The 17,839-nt window shown below is 47.1% G+C and overlaps 1 protein-coding gene across 1 annotated transcript in view; it reads left to right on the top strand.

The window, feature by feature from the left end:
• The first annotated feature begins 649 nt into the window (after positions 1–649).
• LOC141182794 (uncharacterized) overlaps positions 650–17,839 on the top strand; it is a 52,587-nt gene continuing 35,397 nt past the window's right edge. The window contains exon 1 of the mRNA XM_073660904.1: positions 650–710. The gene's annotated coding sequence lies outside the window, so the exon portion shown is untranslated. The remainder of the gene's footprint in view (positions 711–17,839) is intronic.

Consider the following 17,839-nt stretch of genomic DNA (forward strand, 5'->3'; position numbering starts at 1 on the left):
CCGCTCCGTACGCCTCGTACACGCGCGGCTCCGCTCCGTACGCCTCGTACACAGCGGCTCCGCTCCGTACGCCTCGTACACGTGCGGCTCCGCTCCGTACACCTCGTACACACGCGGCTCTGCTCCGTACACCTCGTACACACGCGGCTCCGCTCCGTACACCTCGTACACACACGGCTCTGCTCCGTACACCTCGTACACGTGTGGCTCTGCTCCGTACACCTCGTACACACACGGCTCTGCTCCGTATACCTCGTACACGCGCGGCTCCGCTCCGTACACCTCGTACACATGTGGCTCTGCTCCGTACACCTCGTACACACACGACTCTGCTCCGTACACCTCGTACACGCGCGGCTCCGCTCCGTACACCTCTTACACACGCGGCTCCGCTCCGTACACCTCGTACACACGGCTCCGCTCCGTACACCTCGTACACACGCGGCTCTGCTCCGTACACCTCGTACACACACGGCTCAGCTCCGTACACCTCGTACACACGCGGCTCTGCTACATCCACACTGTAAACCCCTCCTGACCCCACACATAAACTTCAGCTCATCCAGCACCATGACAACCAGCACAGCAGAGTCCTGCATCCACTGAGGCCCCTGATCATGTGACCCGTGACTCCTCCCCTCCTGTGACCTCATCACAGCTCCTGTGCGCACAGAGCAGCCATATATGTGGTGGCGGCTCTGCAGGTGGAGGTATGTGGAGACCCCCATTACTGGGCGCTGGGGGCATTAACCCCTTCAGCACCGAGACTCTTTTGGGGTCTTGTGTTGCCCCTTTATAAGAATCATAAGGTTTTTGTTCTGTTTCCTGTAATAGATACATACGACCCAACTATGGAGACAGGAAGGGAGGAAACGTATTGTTCTCATAGTACAGGACCCCTTTACTGGCCCCACAGTGTAATGCCCCCATTATGCCCCTTATGCAGGATGTATGATGCCCCCACAGTGTAATGCCCCCATTATGCCCCTTATGCAGTATGTATGATGCCCCCCACAGTGTAATGCCCCATTATGCCCCTTATGCAGTATGTATGATGCCCCCACACAGTGTAATGCCCCCATTATGCGTCTTATGCAGTATGTATGATGCCCCCACACAGTGTGATGCCCCCATTATGCCCCTTATGCAGTATGTATGATGCCCCCACACAGTGTAATGCCCCCATTATGCCCCTTATGCAGGATAGAGCCTAGAGAAAATGGAGTAGGACACCCAAACAATCAGAAACAAGGAAAAACTTATTTCAATTTAAAAACACTTTTATTAGATAGAAAAATTAAAAGAGTTTCCTTTTCAATATATATATGTGACACTAATAGAAAGAGGTCATACAGGGTAAGAGAAACACACATAGCAGTTACGGCAACTCGTTTGTGGGTTCCCCGGGAGAATAATGCAAAAAAACCCTGTCAAAGTGTACAAGATAGCATAGTGTGTATGCAATGTATACCATTATAGGGCGTAAGTAAGAGTTCAGAGTCAAAAAACAGGAGAAAAATGGCCACCACTCAGATAAGAGAAATAATGGCCAGGATACAGAGACAATGCATAGTATAGGACTCACCCATGGGGACTAGGGTAACCACGTGGCCGTACTGCAGCCCCGACGCGCGTTTCGCGTGGCTTCCTCGGGGGGCTGTGGTTGTGGATGGGGTGGGCACCTTTAAATATACCTCAGGATGCAGCGCTGATTAGTGCAGCGCATGTGGAGCGACAACATCCCCCCATACCGCGTCACGTCCGGCCAATTTCCCGGGGAAGCGCGGGCAGCGACATACTAAAATGACGTCACCGCCCACACCTCCCACGTACGGAAGCCCGACGGGACGCGGCCAAGGGAGGGCGGCGCTGCACATGCGCGGCTCAGCCGCCGCCATGGCGGGTGAGGGCAAAGAAAAGGGCAAAAAACATACATTGTTGCGAGTTGGATGTGGGACAAGATATGGACACGGTGAGTGTCCCATTCATGCCTAAACAGCACAATAATATCACCATAAGTATGCATCAGTGTGAATAAAACAGGGAGCATATTTGCCCATACATAGCGCAGCAGTGGTTATCACATTTACACAGAACGACAGGGACAGGCAAGTTTAAATGTATAGTGTAGTATATATTGCCAAATTGAAGGCATGTGGAGAGTCCAGTAGTTGCACAGTTGTCACCATTCACGGGAATCGTGTCATCAAGAGCCGGGGTGCATGATAAGTAACAATAAATTGGCTCCTAAAAATTATTTGTAACGATGAATATTCATAAGCACTATAGGTGCCCATCCCACATTCGTCCGAAACTCATCCTAAATAGTGCGGAGGTATAGATGGTGGTGCCTAAATATGAAGAAATGATAAAGAGAACAGAAAAATAAATAAAAAAATAGAAACATATATAATACTAAAATGAAAATCCACATTTAAAAACGAAGGAGAGGAGAACTCACAAGAATGAAGAGAAACTGTTGTATTCATTGAGACCGCCAGGGGTCACCGTATCCAAAATCGCAATCCAGCGGCACTCCAACAGCGCCAAGATGCATTTGTAATCGCCTCCCCTAGTACCCAAATGTACCATATCGATACCAATAAACTTAAGGAGGGAGGGGTCGCAGTTATGGCGCAGTCTGAAGTGCCGCGGGACAGTCTTAAGTGTTGACACATCCAACACATCCTTTGCGGCCACCACATCCCTAACGTGTTCCCTAACACGAACCCGGAATTCACGAGACGTGAGTCCCACATAGTTCAAATTACATGGACAAGTGGCCATATAAATAACGTGTGTAGAACTGCAAGAGATGTGATGGGTGATTTTAAATTCCCTGCCATGATTGGTGGAAAAAGATTTAGCCCTAGTGATATTACGACAGGCCATGCATGATCCACAAGGATAACAACCCCATCGCGATTTAGTTATCCCAAATGGGGTTGGCGTAGGGACCACATAGTGGCTCCTGACTAGTGAGTCCTTCAAACTTTTTCCTCTTCTGGCTGTCATTAAAGGTCTGTCAGGTAGGATCCTGCCAAGCACCGGTTCCGTTTTGAGGATGGACCATTGCTTCTCAAGGATCCCCCGAATGGTCTGCCAGTGGCTGTTATACGTTGATATAAATCTTAATGGAGGATCTCTTTCATACGATCTACCAACACTAGTCAAGAGGAGATCACGTGGGGTCCCCTTATCACGTCTGTAGCCTCTCTTAATGCTCCGTGCACTGTAGCCCCGTTCCTGAAATCTTTGGCGCAGGTCCCGAGACTGAGACTCAAACGCCATATCGGTAGAACAAATGCGTTTGGTTCTAAGATACTGTCCAACAGGAATGGCCCGAATAGTAGCCGGTGTATGGGCTGATGTTGCATGCAAAAGTGCATTGACCGATGTTTTCTTACGAAACACGTCGGTCTGAAGTAGGCCATCCTGCTGGACAGTAATACCGATATCCAAAAAGTCTATGTGGGTAGAGTTCCATGTATACGTAAGTCTGATGTTCATTTGATTAATATTAAGAAAAGTAATGAAGTTGTGAAGCTCAGCCTCGGAACCCTGCCAAATAATAAAAATGTCGTCTATGTATCTATACCAGCACTGCGCATGGGAGGCGGCGCACGCGCCATCGCCGAGAACCTCCCTCTCCCAAAAACCGAGAAAGAGGTTGGCGTAAGATGGCGCACATGCCGCACCCATCGCAGTGCCACGTTTCTGAAGAAAAAAACGGTCTTTAAATGTGAAAAAGTTGTGGGTAAGTATGAATTCCAGTAGTTCGAGGACCAGTGCACGAAGTGAGGCATCCAGACTGCTAGTCTCAAGAAAAAAACTTACTGCACGCAATCCATCTGTGTGGCCAATGCTGGTATATAATGATTCAACGTCAACAGCCACCAGCAGACTACCCGGATCAAGATATACACCATCAATTTTACCGAGGACATCTCCAGTGTCCCTGACATAGGAGGGCAACGTCTCCACAAGTGGATGTAAATAATGCTCAATAAATTTACAGATAGGGTCACATAGCCCTCCAATGCCAGAGACAATGGGACGTCCCGGTGGGTCCAAGAGATTTTTATGAACCTTAGGGAGTAGGTAGAACGTGGGAACTATTGGGTGTTTGGTACAAAGGCCATCAAAAACTTTTTTTAGGGATAATGCCCTGTTCATATGCCCGCTCCAAAATGTCGAGAAGGTCGGCACTGAAGGATATCATGGGATTATTAGGTAAAGTATCATAGGACGCACGGTCCCTAAGGAGTTTGAAGGCCTCCTTTTCATACTTCACAACCGGCCAGATCACAACATTTCCCCCCTTGTCCGCAGGTTTAAAAACTACATCTTTAAAAGATTGTAGTTCTTTCAAAGCTTCTTTCTGTTGGATTGTAAGGTTGTGGTGTTTGGGTCCACCCGATAGGGCCCTAAGGTCCCTACTAACCAATTTATTAAATATCTCCACCTGTGGGCAGAGGGAGAAGGGGGGAAATGTGGTAGATCTGGCCAGAATAGAACACGGGAAAGTACCTGTGTTAACGGAGTTGCCCTCTCCCTCTAGCTCTTCCAGAGCCGATAGAGCCTCTCTCTCCAGGGTCGTGTCAGGATTCATATCAAACGTTGGTTTCATGTGTAATCTACGTAGAATTACTTTTCTAAGGAAAAGCTGTAAGTCCTTCAATACTGTGAAGAAATTATAACCGTTAGTCGGAACAAAAGTCAATCCCAAAGAGAGTACTTCAATCTGGCAGTCAGAAAGAGTGTGTGTGGACAAATTAATTACCTCTAATTTATTTGGTTTTGATTTTTTCTCCAGAGAGTGGGGGGGTGTCAATTTACGTTTTGAGTAGGTTTTACCCCTTAATTGTCCATGCTGTTTGTCATTCACAAATTTAGTGCCACCGACATTGGATTGATTACTTGTGGAGGTCCCTTCATCCATAGAGGATAATGATGACACTGAGTTCCACCGATTCTCCCATGTTTGTCTATTGGGGCCCTTGTGTCCTCTCCACTTGTAGACCCGTTTGGAATTAAAATCAGAGAGATCCCTCTGATATTTTTTGGTTTTGGTAGCCACTATTTCCTTTTCCCACTTCACAAAATCAGAATCCAAATCAGTATTGAATTTATTCCATCCCTCAGGGGTCAATTTAGTAGATATCAAATTTTGGAGACGATCAATCTCTGTCTCAATAATTTGTAAAGAAGACTCATTAGATTTGATCAAAAGCTCCATAAAGCCCTTGGAGCATACCGAGGACAGTTTTTCCCATTGGGTCTTTAGTGCATCATCATCAAAGTTATGTGCTGGAAAAACCTGGATCCGTAGACCCCTGGGGATCAGTCCCCTAATGATGTAGCGCTCAAGAAACGCTTTGTTCCACCAAAGGCGGATTTTTTTGTTATACAGGGTTCTCAATTCATCAAGTAAGTCCTCATTCTCCCTCGTATTTAAAACCACGGTGGTTTCCTCCCCGAAGACCTTATTAAGTTGCGTGAGCCACGTCTGCTCACGTATTTTGTGATCCATCTGTTCAGATCCACACGCTGTGAAAAGACACAGTATCAGCAAATGACAAAAAATCCTGAGGTATATTTAAAGGTGCCCACCCCATCCACAACCACAGCCCCCCGAGGAAGCCACGCGAAACGTGCGTCGGGGCTGCAGTACGGCCACGTGGTTACCCTAGTCCCCATGGGTGAGTCCTATACTATGCATTGTCTCTGTATCCTGGCCATTATTTCTCTTATCTGAGTGGTGGCCATTTTTCTCCTGTTTTTTGACTCTGAACTCTTACTTACGCCCTATAATGGTATACATTGCATACACACTATGCTATCTTGTACCCTTTGACGGGTTTTTTTTGCATTATTCTACCGGGGGACCCACAAACGAGTTGCCGTAACTGCTATGTGTGTTTCTCTTACCCTGTATGACCTCTTTCTATTAGTGTCACATATATATATTGAAAAGGAAACTCTTTTAATTTTTCTATCTAATAAAAGTGTTTTTAAATTGAAATAAGTTTTTCCTTGTTTCTGATTGTTTGGGTGTCCTACTCCATTTTCTCTAGGCTCTATGTTCGATTAAGGAGTACCCTGTTTATTGTACTATGCATCATGGTGTTTGATCCAATTTTTTGCCCTTATGCAGGATGTATGATGCCCCCACAGTGTAATGCCCCCATTATGCCCCTTATACAGGATGTATGATGCCCCCACACAGTGTAATGCCCCCATTATGCCCCTTATGCAGGATGTATGATGCTCCCACACAGTGTAATGCCCCCATTATGCCCCTCATGTAGGATGTATGATCCCCCCACACAGTGTAATGCCCCCATTATGCTTCTTATGTATTATGTATGATGCCCCCATTATGCCCCTCACAATGTGATGCCCCCATTATGCCCCTTATGCAGTATGTATGATTCCCCCCCACACAGTGTAATGCCACCATTATGCCCCTCACACAGTGTGATGCCTCCATTATGCCCCTTATACAGTACTAGATGGTGGCCCGATTCTAATGCATCGGGTATTCTAGAATAGGTATGCGGCCGACCGGGCGCAGTCAGCAGAGCTGTGTTTAAATTTTGAGCCAAAATCGCTGATTGGTCGAGGCCGGCAACCGTGACCAATCAACAAAGCGGTGTTAAAATTTGGCGCCTATATCGCTGATTGGTCGAGGCCGGCGGCCGCGACTAATCAGGAGAGCGGGATTTAAATTTGGCGCCAATAATGCTGATTGGTCGCGGCCAGTAAACGTGACCAATGAGCAGAGCGGTATTTAAATTTGGCGCCAATTATGGTGATTGGTCTCGGCCGAGACCAATTAGCACAGCGGTGTTTAAATTTGGCACTAATAATGCTGATTATTCGAGACCGGTAACCGCGACCAATCAGCAGAGCGGTGTTTAAATTTGGCGCCAATTTCGCTGCTTGGTCGCAGCCGGCCACCGCGACCAATCATCGAAGCGGTGTTTAAATTTGGCACCAATATGGCTGATTGGTCACGGCCGGTGGTTGCGACCAATCAGCAGAGCGGTGTTTAAATTTTGCGCCAATACTGCTGATTGATCTCGGCCGGCGTCCTCGACCAATCAGCAGAGCGTTGCTTAAATTTGGCGCCAAAATCGCTGATTGGTCGAGGCCGCCGTCCGCGACCAATCAGCAATTTTGGCGCAAAATTTAAACAACGCTCTGCTGATTGATCGCGTCCGTCAGCCGCGACTAATCCGCGATTTTGGGGCCAAATTTAAACCCCGCTCTGCATCGCTCTGCTGATTGGTCGAGGCCGGCGGCCGCGACCAATCAGCAGAGCGGGGTTTAAATTGGGCGCCAATAATGCTGATGGGTCGCGGCCGGCGACCGCGACCAATCAGCAGAGCGTTGTTTAAATTTGGCACAAAAAACGCAGATTGGTCACGGCCGGTGGTTGCGACCGATCAGCAGAGTGAGGTTTAAATTTGGCACCAATACTGCTGATTGATCTCGGCCAGCGACCGCGATCGATCAGCAGAGCGGTGTTTAAATTTGGCGCCAAAATCGCTGATTGGTCGCAGCTGGAGTCCGCGACCGATCAGCAGAGCGTTGTTTAAATTTGGGGCCAATCTCGCTGATTGGACGCGTCTGGCGTCCGCGACCAATCAGCAGAGCGTTGTTTACATTTTGCACCAATACTGCTGATTGATCTCGGCCAGCGACCGCAATCAATCAGCAGAGCGGTGTTTAAATTTGGCGCCAAAATCGCTGATTGGTCACAGCTGGAGTCCACGACCAATCAGCAGAGCGTTGTTTAAATTTGGCGCCAATCTCGCTAATTGGTCGCGGATGGTGTCCGCGACCAATCAGCAGAGCGTTGTTTAAATTTTGCGCCAAGCTCGCAGCAGCAGTGTTTAAATGTGGCGGTAAGATCGGTGATTGGTCGCGGCCGCTATTTAAATGTAGCACCCAAATCGGTGATTGGTCGCGGGCAGCGGCCGCGACCAATCAGCAGAGCGGTGTTTAACTTTAGCGCCAAGATCCCTGATTGGTCGCGCTCTCCGCACGCGACCAATCCGCGAATCGTATTGGTGAGGAGCAGGGAGCGGAATCGTATTAGTGAGGACCGGGGAGCGCCGCTGCCTGTGCGGGTACTTCCGCTGCGAGAACCCGGGACATGAGCGGGCGCTCGGAGCAGAAGTATCCCGACCCGCAGCGCCGCTCCCCGGTACTCTCTTCACACCCTAGCCGCTGATGTCCCCACAGTATCCTCATGGTGTTACAAAGGTCCGGACATTTGTTTTAAAAATCGGTGATTGGTCGCTGGCGCTACCCGCGACCAATCACCGATTTGGGCGCCAAATTTAAATATCGGCCGCGACCAATCAGCACAGCGGTGTTTAAATGTGGAGCCAAGATCGGTGATTGGTCGCGGCCGATATTTAAATTTAGCGCCCAAATCGGTGATTGGTCGCGGGCCAAGACAGCGACCAATCACCGATTTGTGCGGCAGATTTAAATAGCGGCCGCGACCAATTGGATGTCAGCGCCGCTCCCCAGTCCTCCCTTCACGCCCTAGCCGCTGATGTCCCCACAGTATCCGCATGGTGTTACAAAGGTCCGGACATTTGTGTTAAAAATCGCTGATTGGTCGCAGGCGCTGCCCGCGACCAATCACCGATTTGGGCGCTAAATTTAAATATCGGCCGCGACCAATCGCTGATCTTGGCTCCACATTTAAACACCGCTGTGCTGATTGGTCGCCGACGCTGTGCGCGACCAATCACCGATTTTGGCGGCACATTTAAATAGCGTCTGCGACCAATCATTACAGCGGTGTTTAAATCTGGAGCCAAGATCGGTGATTGGTCGCGGCCGATATTTAAATTTGGCGCCCAAATCGGTGATTGGTCGCGGGCAGCGCCCGCGACCAATCACCAATTTTTAACACAAATGTCCGGACCTTTGTAACACCATGCGGATACTGTGGGGACATCAGCGACTAGAGTGTGAAGGGAGGACCGGGGAGCGGCGCTGCGGGTCCGGATACTTCTGCTCCGAGCGCCCGCTCATGCCCTGGGTTCTCGGAGCGGAAGTATCCGCACGGGCAGCTGCGTTGACATCCATGCGGCTAGGGTGTGAAGGGAGGATCGGGGAGCGGCGCTGACATCCAATTGGTCGCGGCCGCTATTTAAATCTGCCGCACAAATCGGTGATTGGTCGCTGTCTTGGCCCGCGACCAATCACCGATTTGGGCGCTAAATTTAAATATCGGCCGCGACCAATCACCGATCTTGGCTTCACATTTAAACACCGCTGTGCTGATTGGTCGCGGCCGATATTTAAATTTGGCGCCCAAATCGGTGATTGGTCGCGGCCGATATTTAAAGTTAAGCACCCCTGTGCTGATTGGTCGCCGACGCTGCCCGCGACCAATCACCGATCTTGGCTCCATATTTAAACACCGCTGTGCTGATTGGTTGCGGCCGATATTTAAATTTGGCGCCCAAATCGGTGATTGGTCACGGGCAGCGTCGGCGACCAATCTGCACAGCGGTGCTTAACTCAGTGATTGGTCGGGTCCGAAGACCGCGACCAATCATCGAATCGTCTTGGTGAGGACCGGGGAGCGGCGCTGCCTGTGCGGCTACTTACGCTGCAAGAACCCGGGACATAGCGGGCGCTCGCAGCAGAAGTATCCTGACCCGCAGCGGCGGGTCAGCGGCGCCGGCGGTCCTTCTGCTGCTACCGGCCGGGAGATGAGCGCCTCGCGGCGCTCATCTCCCGGCTGCATCTCCGTCCCGCAGATGGGTCCAGCGGTCGGGTTCCTTCTGCTGTTGCTGGCCGGGAGATGAGCTCCTCGCGCCGGTCATCTCCCGGCTGCATCGCCGCTCAGCTCCGTCCCGCAGATGAGCCGCTAATGGCCGCCATCTTTTTTCAGAAATCCCGCGGCGCTGATTGGCCGCTGGCGGACCAATGAGCGACGCGGGATTTCCTGGACAGACAGACAGACACACAGACAGACGGGATAAGACAATTATATAGTAGATGTATGATGCACCCACACAGTGTAATGCCCCCATTATGGCCCTTATGCAGTATCTATGATGCCCCCACACAGTGTAATGCCCCCATTATGCCCTTTATGCAGTATGTATGATGTCCCCACACAGAGTAATATTCCTATAGTACCACCTTCCCCCCACACACACAGTATAATGTTCCCATAATATCGCCTGAGGTCCTGCAGTTGGAATAAGTCCTGAGGTCCTGCACGTGGAATGATTCCTCTGGGATTGGTTTTCCCTTTGCCTGCTCCCCTACATGTAAACCCTCAAGCATGTATGCATGCATGTAGGGGAGCAGGCCTTACCAGATATCGAGGCTTTGTACAGTAATATACCGCATGAGGATGGTATCAGAGGAGTAAGACATTTCTTGAAATCGAGATCAATAGAGTGTAGCAGACATAATGACTTCATGGAGGATCTTTTAAAATTCACTCTTGTTCATAACTTCTTTCTTTTTGACAGGAAGTTATTCACTAGCTCAGGGGTACTGCGATGGGGAGCCCCTGTGCCCCCTCATATGCTAACCTAGTTTTGAGCTGGTGGGAGAAAACCACAATATTCTGGGATGATCATAAGTGGTGGCAACCATATATTGGGGTATGGTATAGATATATTCACGACATTTTTATCATCTGGTCAGGGACGAGTGAACAATTTCTTGAATTTGTCAAGGAACTCAATGTCAATAGCGATGGCCTTAGAGGTACATCAGAGGTTAATTATAACCAGTTGCTTTTCCTGGATGTACTAATCAAGAAAGAACTGGATGGGACCCTAGGGACATTCATCTACCATAAACCGACAAGCACTAATGGTCTATGGAAGTGGGATAGCCACCGCTCCATCCCCCTAAAAAAAGGAATACCCAAGGGCCAATTTTTACAGTTGAGAAGGCACTGTACTAATGTCACAGATATTAATATACAGGCAATAGACATGAACACCAAATTCAAGGAAAAAGGTACCCACAGTACATTTTGGATTTCACACAATTGTTTGCAGAAAATTGGGAGAGACAGACACTCCTCCATACCTAACCAAGAGACCAAGAAAAATTTAGGATAACACAATTAATAGGAAGTTGTGACAATCAGAGTGACCATATCTTTAACCCCTTAACAACATTAGACGTACTAATACGCATCTGTGCCCTGGGACTTAAGAGCCAGACCCCTATTAGTACGTCATCGCGATCACGCGCGCACACAGGCTGTGCGGGCGCGATCGCCGCTGGGTGTCAGCTGACACCCGGTACTATGTGCAGGGAGCGGTCCCGCACCGCTCCCAGCACATTAACCCCCGCAATGCTGCGATCGAAGTCAATCGCAGCATTGCGGTGGCAAGGGGAGGTGATCGCAGATACTCACCTCCTCTTCCGGCCTCCAGCTCTGTCTGCCGTGGCTTCCAGGATGTTGCCATGACGACCCGATGACAACATCGGGGTCACCGGACAACAGGAAGATTGTTTGGACATGCGCAGTGCATCTCCAAACTATCTTCTCCCTGTCCAGCGCTGACAGCCTGCATAGCACAGGGATGGTGCTGCATTCCTGTGCCATGCAGGCGATCAGAATAAAAAAAGTGAAAGTCCCAGAGTGGGACAAAGTAATGTATAAAAACTATCAGAAAGTGAAAAAAAAAATTAAAAAAAAATTGTAAAAATATATAAAAAAAAAATCCACCAAAAATAAAAATAGAATGTACCCATCAATAAATGTTATTATAAAAATAAAAAAAACAATAAAAGTACACATATTTGGTATTGCCGCGTCCGGAACAACCTGACCTATAAAACTTTCCCACTAGTTAACCCCTTCAGTGAACAAGGGAAAAAAAATAAATAAAAATGAAGCAAAAAACAATGCTTTATCATCATACCGCCAAACAAAAAATGGAATAACACGTAATCAAAAAGACGAATATAAATAAAAATGGTACCGCTGAAAACGTCATCTCGTCCCGCAAAAAACAAGCCACCATACAGCTCCATCAGCCGAAAAATAAAAGTTATAATAAAGCTATGCTAAAAAATATTTTTTTCTATAAAATTGCTTTTATTATGTAAAAGTGCAAAACATAGAAAAACGATATAAATGTGGTACAGCTGTAAACGTACTGACCCAAAGAATAAAGCTGCCTTATCAATTTTACCACACGCGGAACAGAATAAAAAAAAAAACAATTCCTGAATTGTTGGTTTTTGTTTGTTCTGCCTCCCAAAAATCGGAATAGAAAGCGATCAAAAAATGTCACGTGCCTGAAAATGGCACCAATAACAACGTCAAGTCATCCCTCAAAAAACAAGCCGTCACATGACTGTCTGCCAAAATCTGGGAAAAATTATAGCTCTCAAAATATGGCGATGCAAAAACTAGATTTTACAAAAAATGCGTCTTTTAGTGTGTGACAGCTGTCAGTCATAAAAACTCCATATGATTCTGGTATCACTGTAATCGCACGGACCCGAAGAATAAAGTCGTCTAATCACTTATACCGCATGAAGAACGGCGTAAAAAATAAACTCTCGGGTTAGGGTTGGGCTAGGGTTAGGGCTGGGTTTGGGGTTAGGGTTGTGATGGGGTTGGGATTTTTTTCAAAAGTAAGAAAAAAAGATGACGATATGGCGACTAGTGTTGAGCTCAAGTGCTCGCTACTTGAGTTTGCATCGGGTGCTCGGGTATGCATTGAGTATCGTGGGTATTTGAGTGACATGCTCGAGTCTCCGCCCCATATGCTTCGCGGCCAAAAAAACTTCGTGGGGATTGCCTGCCATGCACGAGCGATCCCCGCATGTTTTTTTTGGGTGTCTAATAACATTGAAACATGCGGGGCAGGGACTCGAGCATGTCACTCGAGCACACACAGTACATGGTGCATACCTGAGTACCCGATGCAAACTCAAGTAGCGAGCACTTGCGCTCAAGACTAATGACAACTTATTCAATATGATGACCTAATGTTATCAAATTCTGTGTCGTACCTCTGGGTTCAAAATGTTCACTATACACCTTAACAAAATCCTTGAGGGGTATAGTTTCCAAAATGGGGTCACTTGGGGGGGAGCTCCACTGTTTAGTCACATCAGGGGCTCTCCAAACGCGACATGGTGTCCGCTAACAAATTGAATGGAAAATCGGCTCAAATTGTTAGCGGACACCATGTTGCGTTTGGAGAGCCCCTGTGTGCCCAAACATTGGAGCTCCCCCACAAGTGACCCCATTTTGGAAACTAGACCCCCCAAGGCACCTATCTAGATGCATAGTGAGCACTTGGAACCCCCAGGTGCTTCACAAATTGATTCGTAAAAATGAAAAAGTGAAAAAAAAACACTTTTTCATTTTTACGAATCAATTTGTAAAGCACCTGGGGGTTCCAAGTGCTCACTATGCATCTAGATAGGTGCCTTTGGGGGTCTAGTTTCCAAAATGGGGTCACTTGTGGGGGAGCTCCAATGTTTAGGCACATCAGGGGCTCTCCAAACGCAACATGGCGTCCGCTAATTATTCAAGCAAATTTTACAATCAAAAAGTCAAATGGCGCTCCTTCCCTTCCGAGCCCTGCCGAGCGTCCAAACAGTGTTTTTTCCCCACATATGGGGTATCTGCGTGCCCAGGGAAAATTGCACAACAAATTTTGGGGTCCATTTTTTCTTGTTACCCCTGTGAAAATAAAAAAAATTGGGTCTAAAGTAACATTTTTGTGAAAAAAGTTAAATGTTCATTTTTTTCTTCCACATTCCAAAAATTCCTGTGAAGCACCTGAAGGGTTAATAAAGTTCTTGAATGTGGTTTTGGGCACCTTGAGGGGTGCAGTTTTTAGAATGGTGTCACTTTTGGGTATTTTCTGTCATAAAGACCTCTCAAAGTGACCTCAAATGTGATGTGGTCCCTAAAATAAATGGTTTTGTAAATTTTGTTGGAAAAATGAGAAATCGCTGGTCAACTTTTAACCCTTTTAGCTCCCTAAGAAAAAAAAATTTTGGTTCCAAAATTGTGCTGATGTAAAGTAGACATGTGGGAAATGTTATTTATTAACTCTTTTGCGTGACATATCTCTCTGATTTAAGGGCATAAAAATTCAAAGTTTGAAAATTGCAAAATTTTCAAAATTTTTGCCAAATTTCCGTTTTTTTCACAAATAAACGCAAGTGATATCGAAGAAATTTTTCCACAATCATGAAGTACAATATGTCACGAAAAAACAATCTCAGAATCAGGGGGATCCGTTGAAGCGTTCCAAAGTAATTACCGCATAAAGTGACAGTGGTCAGAATTGTAAAAATTGGCCTGGTCATTAACGTGCAAACCACCCTCGGGGGTTAAGTGGTTAATATCCTCAGAAAACACTGCTATATACTTGTGGTCGACCCGGACCTGAGGGTGCTGTGGGATGTACTGTCAAAACAACTTTCAGAAAGGGTCGTTTAATTAGGGACCGTTTAGTGCATAGTTTCTATAAAAAAAAACTCCACCGAAGGGGACTTGGCTAGATAGAACAGTTTGCGGTTTCTTTAGATGTGGAGAACGTTGTACATGTAATTGGATGAGACCATGTAAATCTTTCTCGAGCTCCTCCACGGGTAAAACCTTTTTTCAGAGGGATTATTCCAACTGTAAAACGTCAGGACTTATATATATGGCCACATGCACTTGCCCCCTAGATTATGTATGCAGGACCAAGAGGGAGTCTAGGAGGAGGGTGGGGGAGGGGGAATTTGGGTGATATACACCATGGTCGGGACACTCCATTAGTGAGACATATGAACAGTGTACATCGATGTGAAACCGGAGACATCTTATGTATCATTGAGATGGTTAAACCTAATGTGAGAGGAGGTGATCACAATAGATGTATCCTCAAAAAGGAAAGTGAATTTTTAGATGTTATTCACTAGCCACTCAATGAGCAAATTCCCTATGCCTGTTTTGTATGAATACAGCCCCATTCCGGATTACATTTTTGGATTGTATACTCTACCCATTGCTACTCCGTTCCCTGTGAATGGGGTTCACATATTGTTGTACTTCATCGAGATATTTGAGCTTTTATATAAGAATTATTTCTTATCAGTTATATCACACACATATACTATTTAGTAACTAACAAGTGTGGTGTTCCTTGTGTATCTCTAATTATACAATAGGGATCAAATTTGACCATTTAGGAATATACTGTGGTCCATCATCCCTATTTTATGTAGTGATATTGTAGATCTACATGCTTATTGCATGATGGGAGGATGAGCTATTCTTGTTTTTAGTCTCCTATCATGCTGATCTCAGAGACGGGACTTTTCTATATTGCTGGAACGCAATCCAAATTCATTATGCACTCCAGCATGGAACTCATGCACAGTCATACATAGGAGACCGTAATGCTCTCCAGCATAGAATACACACATCCAGGCATGCGCAATCGCTGGCAATGACCCTAGATGCGCTCTGGCATGGAGTGCATAACTACGGCCATGCGCAGTGTTAGACGTCAGGCGTTTGCTGGATCTGAAATTGGGTCAGAATCCTCAGTGGATTCTGTGGTCTCCCATTCTGGTCCAGCCAGGGCAGATGCTGCTCAGCATCACCATCAGTCCCAACGCCTAGCTAGTGCACGAGATGTACAAGCTGTCTCTTGGGTCTTTGTTCCTAGTAGTGTTAAGAATAGGTTGCGGAGGGGAACATGGCTGCTACAGCCTAAGTCCAGGGTGCACTGCACTGAGCATGCCCGTGACATGGCGGACTGTGATTGGTGGTTGGATGTCAGGTGATCCGGTGACCTGGCACCGCCTGATTGGTCGCGGGTGACGTCATCAGTAGTGCGACCAATAATACGACTGTGGGCAGGGCTTAGTCTTTAAATAGCCCGACCACAAACATGGTGCGCTCTGATCATTCCATTTAGGTTGTGCTCTTGTGTGGACGCTTGTCTGTTTGGGCTCCACGTGCTCCCTAGCTGCTCTCTCCGTGACCTTCCGATGCCAGAGTTCGCTCGGCTGATTAGCACAGGTCGCTTAGGCAGGCTTAGCTGTGTTTAGGGAGGTAGTTCCCGTTTGGCATTCTGGCTCCGGCAAGGGGGTTGCTATACACCCCGAGCAGACTGCGGGGTCCGTATCCCTGGCACTGCCTGCTAGCCACTTGGAGAGTTAATCCGCAGGCTGGTCACACACCGGCTGGGAGCACGTACACTCCGGCGTGAGTCACACACACCTCCTAGCGCCTGCTGCGTAGCCTCTGTGCAGTCAACAGAGCTACGGCTACGTTATTTGTCGCACATCTATCGTGCAGTTAACGGAGATAGTGCGAATCCCTTTTCCCGTCCCGGTGTGTAGTAACACTGGAGGGATTTATACTTTAGTTGGTTGTTTTACATTCTTACCCGGTAGGTGTTCGGCTGCAGTCTTCTAGGCTGCATCGCGGACCCCGGGTTCGGTTGCTTTCCATTTTAATAAAGTTGTTGCAACCGTCCCCTTAACATGCAGTCCCAGGTACGAGTGGCACGGAGGCAATCAGTTTATCTGGCGTTTCAGTGTAAAGCACGTCACTTCCGGACATGAACACTAGGGGATGGACATTATCGGACCTCTAGCGCATGAGAAGTAGCGCAGCCACAATACATTATTATAGACATACTCCATTCTATATATCCTATGACAATTCACCTCTAGGAATGGGAATGGATCTCCTAGTCTGGGGAGGGGTTTTGGATGAAGTGGGATATTTAAACATGGACACCTGGCTATTAGACACACTATGCTGAACATCATGAATTATCATCCCTGTATCAAGCCTCCTGATGAAACTAGTGGGGAAATGCACTGAGGTGGATTATTGAAGCATTCTCTGGTGAGTGCCATACCCTTTCCATTTATATATAGCTTGAGACATATCTGATCCTATTTAATGTATCAGTGTATTTTTTATATATATCAGGGTTAACTAGAGCTTCTGAGGGACAGCCATCAGTGAGTGGAGGTGCCATTGTTGTTCCTTAGAGTGCTAACCTCTGCGGTTAGCCAGTATCAGCTTTGTTTAGGTACAGGATAGGGTAAGGTAGTGACTGTATCAATTATTCAGCAGCATCATTGCTTACATCTGTTTATATAGATCCACAACAGTATCTCGGACCTCCCTCTCCTTCCCCATCATCACAGTTTCAGCGACATCCACATTCCCGTGACGGTGATACCATTGAATAGAATAGTGAATCAGGAGTTGAAAGCTCCCTGATCCACCATTCACCCTTCACCTGTGAGTCTGAGACTCCGTGCACTGCAGGCACAAACACGTCACTACATCACAACTGTAGTGTGGAGACTCAGTTTGACCAAGGTTTCTGACCTTAATTAGCCGTTGTGTTTTTGCTGCCAAGAGATTCAAAAATGTTGCCGACATTTCTGCAGCAAATACTCAATGTGCGCACATACCTTAGGGTTATGGCTTGTTCACTATCATCGTTAGGAAAGGCCAGGTGATGCAAATTTCCCAGATTTATAAAAACCTCCTCTAACCTTGTGCCAAAAAAACCGCAGCCATGGGTTCTTCTAAGCAGCTGCCGAGCACTCTGAAAATGAAAATGGTGGAGGCCACAAAGCAGGAGAAGACCATAAGAAGATATCAAAGCTTTTTCAATTTTCCCTTTGTTACAGGGCTTTATTCCGTATATTAATTATTAATGCCGGCCTTGGCTATCAATAACCAATATCCGGCTAATACCTCACATGTTACGTACACTGATTCACATGCTATAAACTATACTGAACAGCGACTAACTGAGATGAAACCGCG

This window comes from Phyllobates terribilis, unplaced genomic scaffold (genome assembly GCF_046119375.1).
Source record: "Phyllobates terribilis strain yellow unplaced genomic scaffold, ASM4611937v1 Scaffold_36__1_contigs__length_13169755, whole genome shotgun sequence".
NCBI classification, from domain to species: Eukaryota; Metazoa; Chordata; class Amphibia; order Anura; family Dendrobatidae; genus Phyllobates; species Phyllobates terribilis.